This window comes from Mercenaria mercenaria, chromosome 3, assembly GCF_021730395.1.
Source record: "Mercenaria mercenaria strain notata chromosome 3, MADL_Memer_1, whole genome shotgun sequence".
Lineage (NCBI taxonomy): Eukaryota > Metazoa > Mollusca > Bivalvia > Venerida > Veneridae > Mercenaria > Mercenaria mercenaria.
The window spans coordinates 13459679-13474868 of record NC_069363.1 but is presented as its reverse complement, the minus strand read 5'-3'; the positions used below and the strand labels follow the sequence as shown (position 1 = coordinate 13474868).

Sequence of the window (15190 nt, the reverse complement as noted above, 5' to 3'; positions counted from 1 at the left end):
AAAAAACACAGGGTCTGAACACAGACTACATACCAACATTAATACTATCATTAGGAACGTGAAAAAATAAAACATGAAATACAAAGATGACGGACACATTGAATCTAACCTTAGAGGTAGATGCCATGAATAGATGGGACAGATTTCTTGGAACTTGAATTTTGATAAATCAGGTATAAATCAAATTTCCATGTCATCTGAATGCTTCGGCATAATTTTATTCCTGATGTATAACAACAAGCAACTATTTTACAGACATAAAACATGATAACAATCAAGGATCTAGTTTATATGTTAAATATTCAAATAAAGGTGTATAATGTCAACTATTTTTTCAAATACTCCTACTGGGATATCATCTGTTGAGTAAGGACTGAATAATTTTTCTGGGGACCTCTATGAAGTGGAGACAGGATGAAAGAAAAACTCATTACTTTGGATTATTAAGCAGGAGATGAAAATTAAAAAAAAAAATGTATCAAATTGTTTTTTAATGGTATTGCATTAATTTTCTGCACTATTATAACAAAACATTTGGCTGAATTGAAAAAGATCTCTGGTTACACACAATAAGCATTACTTTTCATTGCATGTTTATAAAGCCTGCACCAGGCATTTATGACTTTTAAGCATGCCTGTAATTAATCAAGATATTTTAGATATCTAATTAATTAACTGACAGTCATCTCTCAGAAATAACATGAGTGGCATAATAACTCTGGTAGCTTTTTTATTCATTGATTTTCTAATAAAATAAAATATTTCATGAAAAAGTCCTATAATGAAGACAGACATCCAACATCAGAATTAAGACTTTTTAAATCGGCACCAAGTGAAGACTTTAAACTTTTTAAACACCTAAATGCTGAGTAAAGACAATAAACAATCTAACCTGACAAAAATAATTTCAAACATGTGTCTATTAAAAGACTATCCTGTATTTGCCACAAGTTCTGGTAATCAATTGTTGAGTCAACATTGATCAGCAGACACCAGACCTACTAAAAACTAACAATGCAAGTCATTTCCAATGACACACAGTTTCTCTGTTTTAATTTTAGAAACTTATTTAAATCTCATTATATAACATAGACAGCATGTAGAAAAGGAAACATTTTTCACAGTAGTCTGCTTGCAGCTTAATAAAACAATGCCTCATGAAAGTGTGAACCTGCTTTAACTGGGATACTGGATTAACCACCAAGAGATAACAGGCAGTACAGAAGAAAATTTAACTAATAAACACATAAGAAACTTAGTCTCAGTACATCATGACCTTTCACCTAACTTGTCTGTGTGCTATAGTTACCATAATATTATACATTTATAAATCTATGTTTGTTTAAGTTTCTTTAAAACTTAGTATATTATAGTACATATAAGATAATACGGTATTCATTTGCTTGACTATTTCAGGAATAACTCTTTTTGTCTAATTGCATTAATTTTCTTGTGATCCAATATCACAGTGTTGTCTGGCATTAAACAGCCTTATATATGTGTTATAAGTTTTATGAATGTTCCATTTAATAATAATGACCATGTTTATTATTCACAAGGAGAAATTCTGACCAATTCTGGGGCCATAACTCTTGTACAACATTTTCCCAGAGATCTTTACTAAGCTGCATATATCACAAAGTATTTCTTATGATTCACCAAGAAAACTGCTAAAAATAACTGGCACACAATTAGTACAATTATAACAGCTAAAGTCAGACACAAGTCATTACAATTGTTACATCTTCAAACTAGGTACTTTTCTTCCTTCCTTAACATGTACAAAAAGCAGTGCAAGTGACATAATTGAACTGAAACCAATAGTCTTGCCACATATAGAGATGGTATGACCTAAACATTAAAGCTCCAGCTAATTATGGTGCCCTTTAGCATGTTGATTAGTGTATAATTTGAGACAGGCCCTTCCCAGATACATCAATATTACTATGTAATTTGCTGACCAGAAAATCACTGGGTTCTTGAAAGTGCAATCTTTAAATGGAAATTACTGCCTGTACAACATTCTGTAAGCTAGTTAGAATATTGTTGTCTCTAACATTAAATGTCACTGCAATGCTCCCACAAGTGGACAAGTGGTAACACTGTCTTCATACAATGCTCCCACAAGTGGACAAGTGGTAACACTGTCTTCATACAAAACCAGGGTCCCCTAGTTTGATTCCCATATCATCCAATTCAAAATTACTAACTCTGGAATAAGAATTCTCTATATCGCTTCTTTACTCTTGGTATGTTTAAGAACTTGGGAAGCTTCTGGAATTAGCATATCTTCTGTATCTTGCATCACAATTCCACTAAACTTACGAAAGTCTTCTGGGTGTGTCGCCCATATGGCAGCTATAATGTAAAGCTTAAATGCAAATAATACTCCCACCAATAATGATCAGGTACTAGTCTGTGTTCAGACCCTATGTTTTGTTCAAAGGAGATAATTCCTGAGGCTATACAAATTTTGTATCATTATGTCGCTTTTATTCTCAAAATATAGATAATCAGAGCCAAGACTGACGAAGTCAGAATATGAAAAAGAATTATTTTTTCTAAAAAAAAAAGATTATCTAGTCGGTAGCCAGACTAATCAGGTACAAAAACTTGTTAATAAAATTGTGACAGACACTGCAGACAAGCTAAATACAAAACACTTCCTCCATTAATTGTCATTATTATCTGGTGTAAATGCTAACATTATGTGCACCATTCTGCCACAGTAATGAACATTAAATCTATCTATTTCTCTTTTTTCATAATTTTGCTAATAGATATTTGTAAACTGATCATCACAATGGAAAATGTAATTTAGTTACACTGTTTCTGATTACCTCCCTTTATAACCCTTGCTGGTATAAAACTACAAGTAGTGCTATTTCAACTTATGTCTTTTTTAGAAGCTTCTTTAATTATCTCCTTGTCATTCCAAAATATAAGAAGCATTGAACTTTGATTATGAGAATTCACTGACTGTAATGCATGCACTATTTTGCAGATATTGTGAAGGTTTAAAATTACAGGTGATCTTTTGTTTATTATTTATGTTATTACACTGATTGACAGCAAGTGCTAATGCATTTGTTTGATGCCAGGGAAGTGTACAGATCTATACATAAGAATTTTTGGTTTGTAAATTATGTTTTTCACTGGTATTGTTCATATTCTAAGGGGTAATTTGTGATAATGTTAGAGCAAAAAATTAATGCCTGAAAAATGTCCGAAAAAGGAGACAATATTTTTTGTTTATATTGCAGTGAAGGTTAGTGTAACTGAGTTATCTTCCCTCAAGTTAGTTATCAATAAGAGCTTGAATGGGTAGAAATTTTAGCCATGGGTACACATCAAACAAGAGGGTCATTTCGCTCACCTGTTAAACTTGGCCTTGGAATCATTAGGATAAACATTCTGACCAAGTTTCATCAAGATAGGGTCATAAATGTGGCCTCTACAGTGTTAACAAGCTTTTCCTTTGATTTGAGTGGTGACCTAGTTTTTGAGCCCACATGACCCAGTTTCAGACTTGGCCTAGGAATCATCAAGATAAACATTCTTACCAAGTTTCATGAAGATAGGGTCATAAATATGGCCTCTAGAGTGTTAACAAGCTTTTCCTTTGATTTGAGCGGGTGACCTTGTTTTTGAGCCCACATGACCCAGTTTCAAACTTGGCCTAGGAATCATCAAGATAAATATTCTGACCAAGTTTCATGAAGATAGGGTTATAAATGTGACCTCTACAGTGTTAACAAGCTTTTCCTTTGATTTGACCATGTGACCTAGTTTTTTACCCCAGACAACCCAGTTTCAAAATTGGCCTAGGAATCACCAACATAAACATTCTGACAAAGTTTCATGAAGATAGGGTCATAAATGTGGCCTCAAGAGTGTTAACAAGCTTTTCCTTTGATCTGACCTGGTGACCTAGTTTTTGACCCCACATGACCCGGTTTCAAACTTGACCTAGAGATCATCAAGATTAACATTCTATGCAAGCTTGTATCAAATCAAAGCATAAATGAAACCTCTATATGGCTGAAAGGGCAAAAACAGAAAATTTTGCCCCTTTCAGGGGCACGAACTCTAGAACCCATGAAGGAAACTAGCAGGTTTTCGAAAAGAATCGAGATCTTATTGTAACCTTAAGTTGTATGTAAGTGTCGTTAAAATCAAATTTAAAATGTCACTTCTATCATGTTCACATGGTAAAAATTAACAAATTTTGTCTCTTTCAGGGGTCAATCAGGGGCCGTAACTCTGCAACCTATGATTGGATCTGACGGATTCATCATGGAATCCAAGATATATTGTTGTTAAAGATATTTTGTAAGTTTGTGTCAAATCAAACCATAGATGAAGTCTCTATATGGCTGCAGAAGTCAAAATAGCAAATTTAGGCCCTTCAAGGGGCCACAACTCTGGAACCCATGATGGGATCATGCCAGTTTTCATAAGGAACCGAGATATTGTGGCAATACAAGTTGTTTGCAACTTTAATTAAAATCAATTGCAAAATGTGGCTTCTACCATGTTCACATGAAATTGTGGACGGACGACGACGACAGACGACAGGTGATCACAAAAGCTCACCTTGCCACTATGGTATGATGCCGCCTGGGATCAAACCCACTACCTCCTACACTCTATGCGGACGCTCTACCACTAGACTACCGAGGCGATTAAATAATCTCATATGAAGTCCATTACTCAAGAGACAATGCAAAATGATAAAGTTTAAACCAAAGGATTATGGACATTGCTCAGTTTGGTGACAATTCCATAATGAACTATTACTTAACGAACCCTGTATCTATCTAATTTGTATAGCAATACTTTTATGTCTTACCTTTTTCCTATAAAAATGTATTCAGACTTACAAGTTTCCGTAATTCCTTCCTTTTTATAGAAAGATGTTCAAACATTCAGAAAGCCTTTTTCTGGTTATAACAACAGAATATAAATCCAGTGGTATGCCAGAGTGCATAATTTACAAAGTTCTCTGATCTACAAGTTTTTCTCATTTTCTCTCAGTAAATCTTGTAGCCAGTATGTTTTCTCATTTGTAAATCATAAATGAATTTAAACTAATTTTTCCTCTGTAGAGATTCCAATTTTCCCAGCAGTTAAAACTGCTAATTCTACATATAATGACCAGAAAATCTGCTTGCTTTACCTTTATAGTAATCACTTCATACAGTTTTCAAATTATTATATGCATTAATCAACTTTCTTCAGGTGAACATCACAGATTTCCTAAGGTCAATTAGGAAGACTTATTATCAAAATGAAGTCAATAGAAAGCTACAAGCATATGCAATTTCAAGATCCAAATCTCCAAAAAAGTGATTACATCATCCTATGCTTTAGTAGAGATTAAAACTTTCCAAAGCTATAGGACAATGACTTCACGTTTTTTTCTATAATTCCCTTGATACTGAAATCTGTCAATTCTGCAGATTATGATTTTTTTGGAAAGTTCACTCCATGAAAGATTACTTAAAACTGCCACTGAAAGCAATAAAATCTGTTTTTTTTCCCCAATATTTCCTGCCTTTGTAGCAATATTAGGAGAACACTAAGATATACTTAGTGACAACAAAACTATCCTTGTGAGAAGTATAATCCATTAGAGCCTCATCGTTTTCAGTTGGAATATGTCCCTAGTAAGATTTAATTTAATAATAATCAATTGGTAAATCTAGAGAAATTGTCACCATCTTCTATTAATAGTTTGTTTGAGCAGACACTTCATATTATAGTACTATAATTACTTATAGTTACTTATAGTAATTATGCTCGCTCATGTTCAACTTGGTGTGCAATCTAAAAGTACTGACCTTCACTCATTAGCAAGTTTTGGCAATAAATCAATACCAAATTAAAAATATGAGGACTGAATTTTGTGAGAATGATATTATTATATTGAATTATTTTCTAGTCACCAAATGAATTATCAAAGAATTATGTGCACAGACTAATGGGTTTATTTCTAGCTATGAATTGTTATTGGATGTGGCCATCAATGAACTAGAAGATTGTAGTGCAGCAGGAACAGACTGATTTTTTGTTCGGGGTTGGTGGCAGGGAGATGCCTCTGACGCTTAATGTTTTAAATCAGAAAAGAAAACAGCACCATCTTCCTGTTTGGGACCAAAAGCAATACAACCTGTTATCTTTGGGAGGAGGCTATATGTAACACCATTTTCCATCTTCTTGATTTTGGGCAATATCAGCTTATAATTTTGGGACAATCATGGATACTAAAATTTTCTGTCTTCCATACAGCGAAGAACAAAAATCTCTTTACTCTGTCAGACTAACAGCAACACCACTGTCCGCTTTTAGAACACTATCTTTTGTCTGTTGCACACACTTTCTTCCATCGAACTATAGGCAACACCGTTTTTAGCATTTGGAATTTTGGACAACACACTTTACATCAATCTCTTATGATTTTTGCAACACAATCTTCTATCTTTCAGACTTTAAAACCATTATCCATCTTTGAAAATTTAGCAACTTTAGAAGTGAAAGCAACAATATTTTCCATCTTTTAGACTGCACTGGTAGCACCATCTTATGTGATTGGGACCATAGAGAACACAATGTTCCATCTTGGAATCTTAAGAGGCACCATTTTTTGCCTTTGGGATCACAGCCACACCATCTTCCATTTTTCTTGAAAACATGTCAAGTACCATCTTCTTTGGGATGGCAGATGACACAAACTACCATTTTTCTTAGAAATATATTGGCAACACCATCTTCTGTCTTTGAAACCATCTTCAAACTGTTGGAAAACAAGCAAATTGTCCTTCAGCTATTGGGCCTGTTGGTAATACCATCTTATATATGGAAATTCTAGCAGCCAAAAATAGTGTTACCGTAAATGATAAATGGACACCAAATGAGTCATTATGAACTGACAAAGATAAATAAATAATAAATGAGAGCTGTCATGTAACACCTTCTGCGGTCAATTACCTCATTCTTTATGGACATTGATATAAAAGTGCAGGTCAGAGATGTTATAAATATTAGATGTTTTTATAATTTCCCCACCCCCCCTCATTTTATGCAATTAAACTATTTTATCATATTGGCCATAAGTATGTACCTGTCACTCAATATTTTCGGACAATTTTGTTACTATGTATCTTGAAAATATTTATATTAACTAAAATAACCTGATTTGTGTATATAGCAAACCGATGACACACAGGAGAAGTGGTAAGATGTCTGACTTCTACCCATGTTATAATAGGTTTGAATTCAATTCAAAACTAGAAAACGCTTTTGTAACAAGAGGACCATGATGGTCCTGAATCGCTCACCTCTTCCCACATGACCCAGTTTTGAGTATGACGTCGTTTTTTCTATTATTTGACATAGTGACCTAGTTTTGAACTTGACCTAGGTATTATCAAGATAAAAATTCTGACCAATTTTCATGAAGATCCATTGAAAAATATGGTCTCTAGAGAGGTAACAAGGTTTTTCTATTACTTGACCTACTGACCTGTTTTGAACTTTACCTAGATATCATCAAGGTGAACATTCTCACTAATTTTCATGAAGATCTCATGAAAAATATGGCCTCTAGAGAGGTCACAAGGTTTTTCTATTTTTATACCTACTGGCCTAGTTTTTGACCGCACGTGACCCGGTTTCGAAACTGACCTAGATATCATCAAGGTGAACATTCAGATCAATTTTCATGAAGATCCATTGAAAAATATGGCCTCTAGAGAGGTCAAAAGATTTTAATAATTTTAGACCTACTGACCTAGTTTTTTATCGCAGTTGACCCAGTTTCAAACTTGACCTAGATATCATCAAGATGAACATTCAGACCAACTTTCATACAGATCCCATGAAAAGTATGGCCTCTAGAGAGGTCACAAGGTTTTTTTTATTATTTGACCTACTGACCTAGTTTTTTAAGGCACGTGACCCAGTTTCAAACTTGACCTAGATATCATCAAGGTGAACATTCTGACCAATTTTCATGAAGATCCATTCACAAGTATGGCCTCTAGAGAGGTCACAAGGTTTTTCTATTTTTAGACCTACTGACCTAGTTTTTGACCGCAGTTGACCCAGTTTCGAATGTTACCTAGATATCATCAAGATGAACATTCAGACCAATTTTCATACAGATCCCATGAAAAATATGGCCTTTAGAGAGGTCACAAGGTTTTTCTATTATTTGACCTACTGACCTAGTTTTTGAAGGCACGTGACCCACTTTCGAATTTGAACTAGATATCATCAAGATGAATATTCAGACCAACTTTCATACAGATCCCATGAAAAATATGGCCTCTAGAGAGGTCACAAGGTTTTTCTATTATTTGACCTACTGACCTAGTTTTTGATGGCGCGTGACCCACTTTCGAACTTAACCTAGATATCATCAAGGTGAACATTCTGACCAATTTTCATGAAGATCTCATGAAATATATGGCCTCTAGAGAGGTCACAAGGTTTTTCTATTTTTAGACCTACTGACCTAGTTTTTGACCGCACGTTACCCAGTTTCGAACTTGACCTAGATATCATCAAGATGAACATTCAGACCAACTTTCATACAGATCCCATGAAAAATATGGCCTTTAGAGAGGTCACAAGGTTTTTCTACTATTTGACCTACTGACCTAGTTTTTGATGGCACGTGACCCAGTTTCGAACTTGACCTAGATATCATCAAGGTGAAGGTTCTGACCAATTTTCATGAAGATCTTGTGAAATATATGGCCTCTAGAGAGGTCACAAGGTTTTTCTATTTTTAGACCTACTGACCTAGTTTTTGAAGGCACGTGACCCAGTTTCGAACTTGACCTAGATATCATCAAGGTGAACATTCTGACCAGTTTTCATGAAGATCTTGTGAAATATAAGGCCTCTAGAGAGGTCACAAGGTTTTTCTATTTTTAGACCTACTGACCTAGTTTTTGATGGTACGTGACCCAGTTTCGAACTTGACCTAGATATCATCAAGATGAACATTCTGACCAACTTTCATAAAGATCCCATGAAAAATGTGACCTCTAGAGTGGTCACAAGCAAAAGTTTACGGACGCACGGACGACGGACGACGGACACCGCGCGATCACAAAAGCTCACCTTGTCACTTTGTGACAGGTGAGCTAAAAAAGCGCATGTCTCCCCCAATGCAAAGTCCTATAGGCAAGAAGTCAATAGGGGTCAGGAGCAAAAGTCAAAGAGACACTGATGGTTGGCTGCAATAGGGATCATCTTCTTGGCATGTCCAGTCATCCCGCTAAATTTCAACACTCTTGGCCTAGTGGTTCTCAAGTCACTGGTCAGGCTCCTGTGACCTTTGATCAAGTGACCTCAAAATAAATAGGGGTCATCTACTCTGCATGTCCAATCATCCTATTAAGTTTCAACATTGTAGGTCAAGTGGTTCTCAAGTTATTTCCAAAAAATTATTTTACATGAACAGGCCACTGTGACCTTGACCTTTAACAAACTGACCCCAAAATCAATAGGGGTCATCTACTCTGCATGTTCAATCATCCTATGAAGTTTCAACATTCTGGGTCAAGTGGTTCTCAAGTTATTGATCGGAACTGGTTATCAATGTTCAGGCCTCTGTGACCTTGACCTTTAACGGAGTGACTCCAAAAACAATAGGGGTCATTTACTCTGCATGTACAATAATCCTATGAAGTTTCAACATTCTGGGTCAAGAGGTTCTCAAGTTATTGATTGGAAATGGTTTTCCATGTTCAGGCCCCTGTGGCCTTGACCTTTAACAGAGTGACCCTAAAATCGTTAGGGGTCATCTACTCTACATGACCAATCATCCTATGAAGTTTCATCATTCTGGGTCAAGTGGTTCTCAAGTTACTGACCGGAAATGGTTTTCAATGTTCAGGCCCCTGTGACCTTGACCTTTCACAGAGTGACCCCAAAATCGTTAGGGGTCATCTACTCTGCATGAGTAATCATCCTATTAAGTTTCATCATTCTGGGTCAAGTGGTTCTCTAGTTATAGATCGGAAATGGTTTTCAATGTTCAGGCCCCTGTGACCTTGACCTTTAATGGAGTGACCCCAAAATCGATAGGGGTCATCTACTTTGCATGTACAATCATCCTATGAAGTTTCAACATTCTGGGTCAAGTGGTTCTCTAGTTATTGATCGGAAATGGTTTTCCATGTTCAGGCCCCTGTGACCTTGACCTTTGATGGAGTGACCCCAAAATCAATAGGGGTCATCTATTCTTCATGACCAATCATCCTATGAAGTTTCAACATTCTGGGTCAAGTGGTTCTCTAGTTATTGATCGGAAATGGTTTTCAATGTTCAGGCCCCTGTGACCTTGACCTTTGACGGAGTGACCCCAAAAACAATAGGGGTCGTCTACTCAGCAGCCCTACAACCCTATGAAGTTTGAAGGTTCTAGGTCAAATGGTTCTCCAGTTATTGCTCGGAAATGAAGTGTGACGTACGGACGGACGGACGGAAGGAAGGACGGACAGGGCAAAAACAATATGTCTCCTGGGGGAGACATAATAATCTTTAAATATGTAATTTGATCAACATTGCTTTCATTTTTTGTAACACAGTTCTTTTTTTTTTTTTTTTTGTTTTGTTACAGTATTTATTTTATGATTCCATTTCTGCCGTTTCTGCATAAGAAACAATACAAAATTGGTTGACATTTCGTACAAAAATTACTGACATGTAAATAGAGAAATGTTATCTAGGAAATGTCATGATAAGCATTGCAATTTTCCACTTGGTAAGTTGACAGAGTAGGACTTTAACTGGAAAGCATACATTTGTCCACATGTGTGCCATATGATGATATTCAATGAGTTATCTATAAATTGTAGCTGGTTCTTTAGGTTCAGACACTGAATATGAATTTATAGAAACATTACCAAATAATAAAGTTACAATTTTTACTCTCTTGTTTTAAATGTAATGATAATAGGAAATTTCCCAATCACAGAATCTTGCAGACAAAGTAGACCATTTCTGTCGTATTTTCTTCTCAAGCAATTCTAAGATATGTCATTTTCCTTTGGTTTGCAAAAAACCTAAACCTTATAGCAATAATAATGTGCTCATTTCTATGACAGATTAAGAGACAAAATTCTGTCAGATTTAAAATTCGGAATGCTTAAAGTACACTTGATGAATTACTCTTATACACTATATCAGGATTTTGACCTCAAAATGTTCGTAGACCTCTTCAGTGTAGTTAGTATTGTTGAAGACACACTTATGCCAAAATATGATTGATTAAATACAACTTGACATTTTCTATGGAGTTAATCCTTATGAAGAAACAGAATTCTTAGGTGTCTGGTCTCATGTCAAAGGGGCAGTATTTTAAAATATTTACTTAAGACTTATTTGATGAACAAAATGTTCCATTAAACAGTCAGAACACTGAAGAAACGCATGCTTTATTGTCATATTTGTGTTTTTTAAGGAAAATATCTCCAGTGAATGTCTAACTTTAATAATTGGATCAATTGCTCTGAGTGCAAATATCTCCAAAAACATCCATTACAATTGATAATTTTTAAGCAGCAGTGATTGGAGACCCTTCTTTGGGACAATCAACTAATATTATGGAATGCTTTCTTAACACCTTTTGGCCTATTTAAATTTCTTTTTCTTAACATGTGGAGACTGCTGAAATGGCATAAAGCTAAAATCCAATCCAATTGAAAATGGGGAGTTAAATTATAATACTACAAATAACACTGCATTCAGTTTTTATGTATAAATACAAAAGTGATTAAAACAATGAAAACTGTCTAAATACCCAAACCAAAATACAAGCATGCATGCATGCATGCATGTAATATTATACCCCTGTAAAAATATTCTAGAACTAGTAATAAGTTCTTGAACATTCAAGAACTTTTGAAGAACTTAAAGAACTGTTCTTGAACCTGCCAAACAGTTCTTAAACTGTGGTTTTAGAACAATGATGGTTCTTGAACATTGGTTCAAAAACTGCCAAAGTTCAAAAACTTTAGTTCTAGAACTTTATCAGTTCCTGAACAGTTAATGTTGGTCTAGAACCAAAATTGTTCATGAACCCACAGGTTCATTAAAAGTACTAAAATTCAGAAACTTTTTCTAGTTCAGTACCAGTTCTTGAACCCAGTTGTGAGTTTCTGAACAGTTCATTCATTATACATAAAACTTAGCTTTAATACCTTTTACAATAATGAATAAGTTCATGAACTGTTCATGAACATTAATGAACACTAAACATATAATGTCACATGATCAGTTTCCATTATTTTGTTGCATGCTGGGATTTTTTTGCACATGTGATTCAGCAATTAAGAAGGAAATATTTATCATACTACAGTTAGGGATGGTTTAAAAGGAACATGAGTATACTGAATATCAAATAAGTAATTATGGTGTTGTCATTAATTGTTCATTTAAAAATTATAAAATCCTTTTAAAATGTCACAAGTGTTCACAACCCTGAAGCAAGGCTAGTATCTGAATTTCAATCTTGAGATTAAAGTAAGTTATACATTGTTTAGCTTAATGTTCTGTATTTTATGCAGCAACTATTTACTTCTAATTATGCTCCAATTCCGTTTTACTCATGTCATTTGTTGAGTATATAGTGTAAAATGTCATTGTCACAGTGACTGAGACTTAAAAAAAGCTAACTCTGGCCACTAACTTAGCAACACTTTGACCTACAGTTGTCAGATTTCACAGGATGTGCCACTGACTTAGATTGTCAGTCTGCCAAATAATTGTAGTTTCAAAACAAGAGGGTCATGATGACCCTGGATCGCTCACCAGAGTAATATGAGCTACATGTTTCAATTGTCAAACTGATGATTTTTAGGAAATTTTTGGAAAATTTTCCGATGTAAAATCAAGTAACCCCTGGGGCGGGGCCAATTTTACCCCGGGGGTCATGATCTGAATAAAGTTTGTAGAAGTTTAATAGGCAATGTTACATATGGAATATCTAAGATCTAGGCCTTCTGGTTTATTTTAAGCAAATTTATGAAGATTTCCCTATGTACAATCAAGTAAACACCTGGGACTGGGTCAATCTGATCCTGGGGGGTCAAGATTTGAATAAATTTTGTAGAGGTCCACTAGGCAATGTACATGTCAAATATCTAAGCTCTAGGCCTTCTGGTTTATTTTTAGAAAATTTTGAAGATTTTTCTATGTACAATCAAGTAACCCCATGGGGCCAGGCCAATTTGACCCCGGGGGTCATGATTTGAAGAAATTTTGTAGAAGTCTACTAGGCAATGCTACACGTCAAATATCTAGCCTTTTGGTTTATTTTTAGAAATTTTTTGAAGATTTTCCTATGTAAAATCAAGTGACAACTGGGGCGGGGTCAATTTTGACCCTGGGGGTCATGATTTGAACAAATGTTGTAGAGGTCCACTAGGCAATGCTACATGTCAAATATCTAAGCTCTAGGCCTTATGGTTAATTTTAAGAAAATTTTTGAAGATTTTCATATGTAAAATCAAGTGACCCCTAGGGCGGGGTCAATTTTGACCCCGGGGTCATGATTTGAATAACTTTAGTAGAAATCCACTAGGCAATGCTACATGTCAAATATCTAAGCTCTAGGGCTTCTGCTTTTTGAGAAGAAGATTTTTTGAAGTTTTCCATCTGTAAAATCAAGTGACCCCTAGGGTGGGGTCAATTTTGGCCTCGGGGGGGTCATAAATTGAACAAATTTTGTAGAGGTCCACTAGGCAATGCTACATTTGAAATATCTAAGCTCTAGACCTTCTGATTTATTTTTAGAAATTTTTTGAAGATTTTCATATGTAAAATCAAGTGACCCCTGGGGCGGGGTCAATTTTGATCCCGGGGTCATTATTTGAACAAATTTGGTAGAGGTCCACTTGGCAATGCTTCAAACCAAATATCTAAGCTCTAGGGCTACTGGTTTTTGGGAAGAAGATTTTTTGAAGTTTTTCCTTTCAGTTGCCATGGCAACCAGAGTTCTGCATGGAATTCAATTCTTTGAACAATTTTTAAAGAAGACCATCCAAGGAACAACCCTGTGAAGTTTCATCAAAATTGGCCTGTTGGTTTAGGAGGAGATGTTGTTTAAAGGAAAGTGTGGACGGACGACGGACGGACCAACGGACACTGGACGGTGAGCGATCACAATACCTCACCCTGAGCACTTTGTGCTCAGATGTGCTAAAAATGTTGTTTGTGGCCCCTGCCAAGATCAGTTCATGAAATTTTCGACTGGGTTCTTGAGTTTGTTCTTGAATAGTTAAAGGGAGGGACTCAATTATATTGAACTTCTGTAATCATATCTAGAAGTTCTTGAACTGTTCAAGATCATTGCAGAATTAATATCTGAACTAGTTCTTGGATAGTTCAAGACATTAAATTGCCGGTTCAAGAATTTGTTCTAGGTTTAGTTCTAGAAAACGTTCTTTAACATTTAATGTTCATGAACTATTCTAGAATTAGATTCAAGAACTGTTCCAGAATTATTTCTTAAATTCCTGGCAGGGGTTAATGTTTGTAGATGCTTGCATAGAAATAAAGTTTGCAGGTAAGTCTTGCTTCGCAAGTTTGCAGTAGGCATCCTGCGATTTTCAATACTATTTAAGATTGCGACTAAGCCTTGCGATCCTGTAACCTTTTTAAGATTTAAGATAGCGAAATCATTTAATAATTTGGACATCTTTTAGGAATGAATCAAATTATTTATCATTACTTTATTTATACCCGATTATAGTGGCTCAAGTTTCAAAACATGTGCTAAAAAGCGGACAGACAGAAACGCAATCCAGTATACTATATATATATATATAATAAAAAAACACTTCCATGATGGCACTTTGAATGAATAGTTATGGCTGCTGTTAGAGTTTAGGACCTTTGGCCTACGGAGCTGGGTCTTGCATGCGACACGTCTTACTGTGCCACACATTCGTGCGTAGTTATTATAAAATCCATGCATGAATGACAAAGATATGGACCGGACTGCCATCCCCCCACTACATGAAAAATGACCTTTAAAATTAAGTTGACCTTGCCTTTTTAGCTCGACCCGGGTCTTGCGTTGGGCACATCGTCTTTTTTGGAAATTTATGCCCCGGGTTTTTGAAAATCCATCCCTAGTGACAAAGATTGGACCGGCACGCCCACAATGCAT

General features: G+C 35.5%; 1 protein-coding gene across 3 annotated transcripts in view; it reads right to left on the bottom strand.

Annotated features, from left to right (window-relative positions):
- LOC123525401 (cAMP-specific 3',5'-cyclic phosphodiesterase 4C-like) overlaps window positions 1-15190 on the bottom strand; it is an 831602-nt gene that overhangs the window by 684901 nt on the left and 131511 nt on the right. The gene's annotated exons all lie outside the window — the stretch shown is intronic.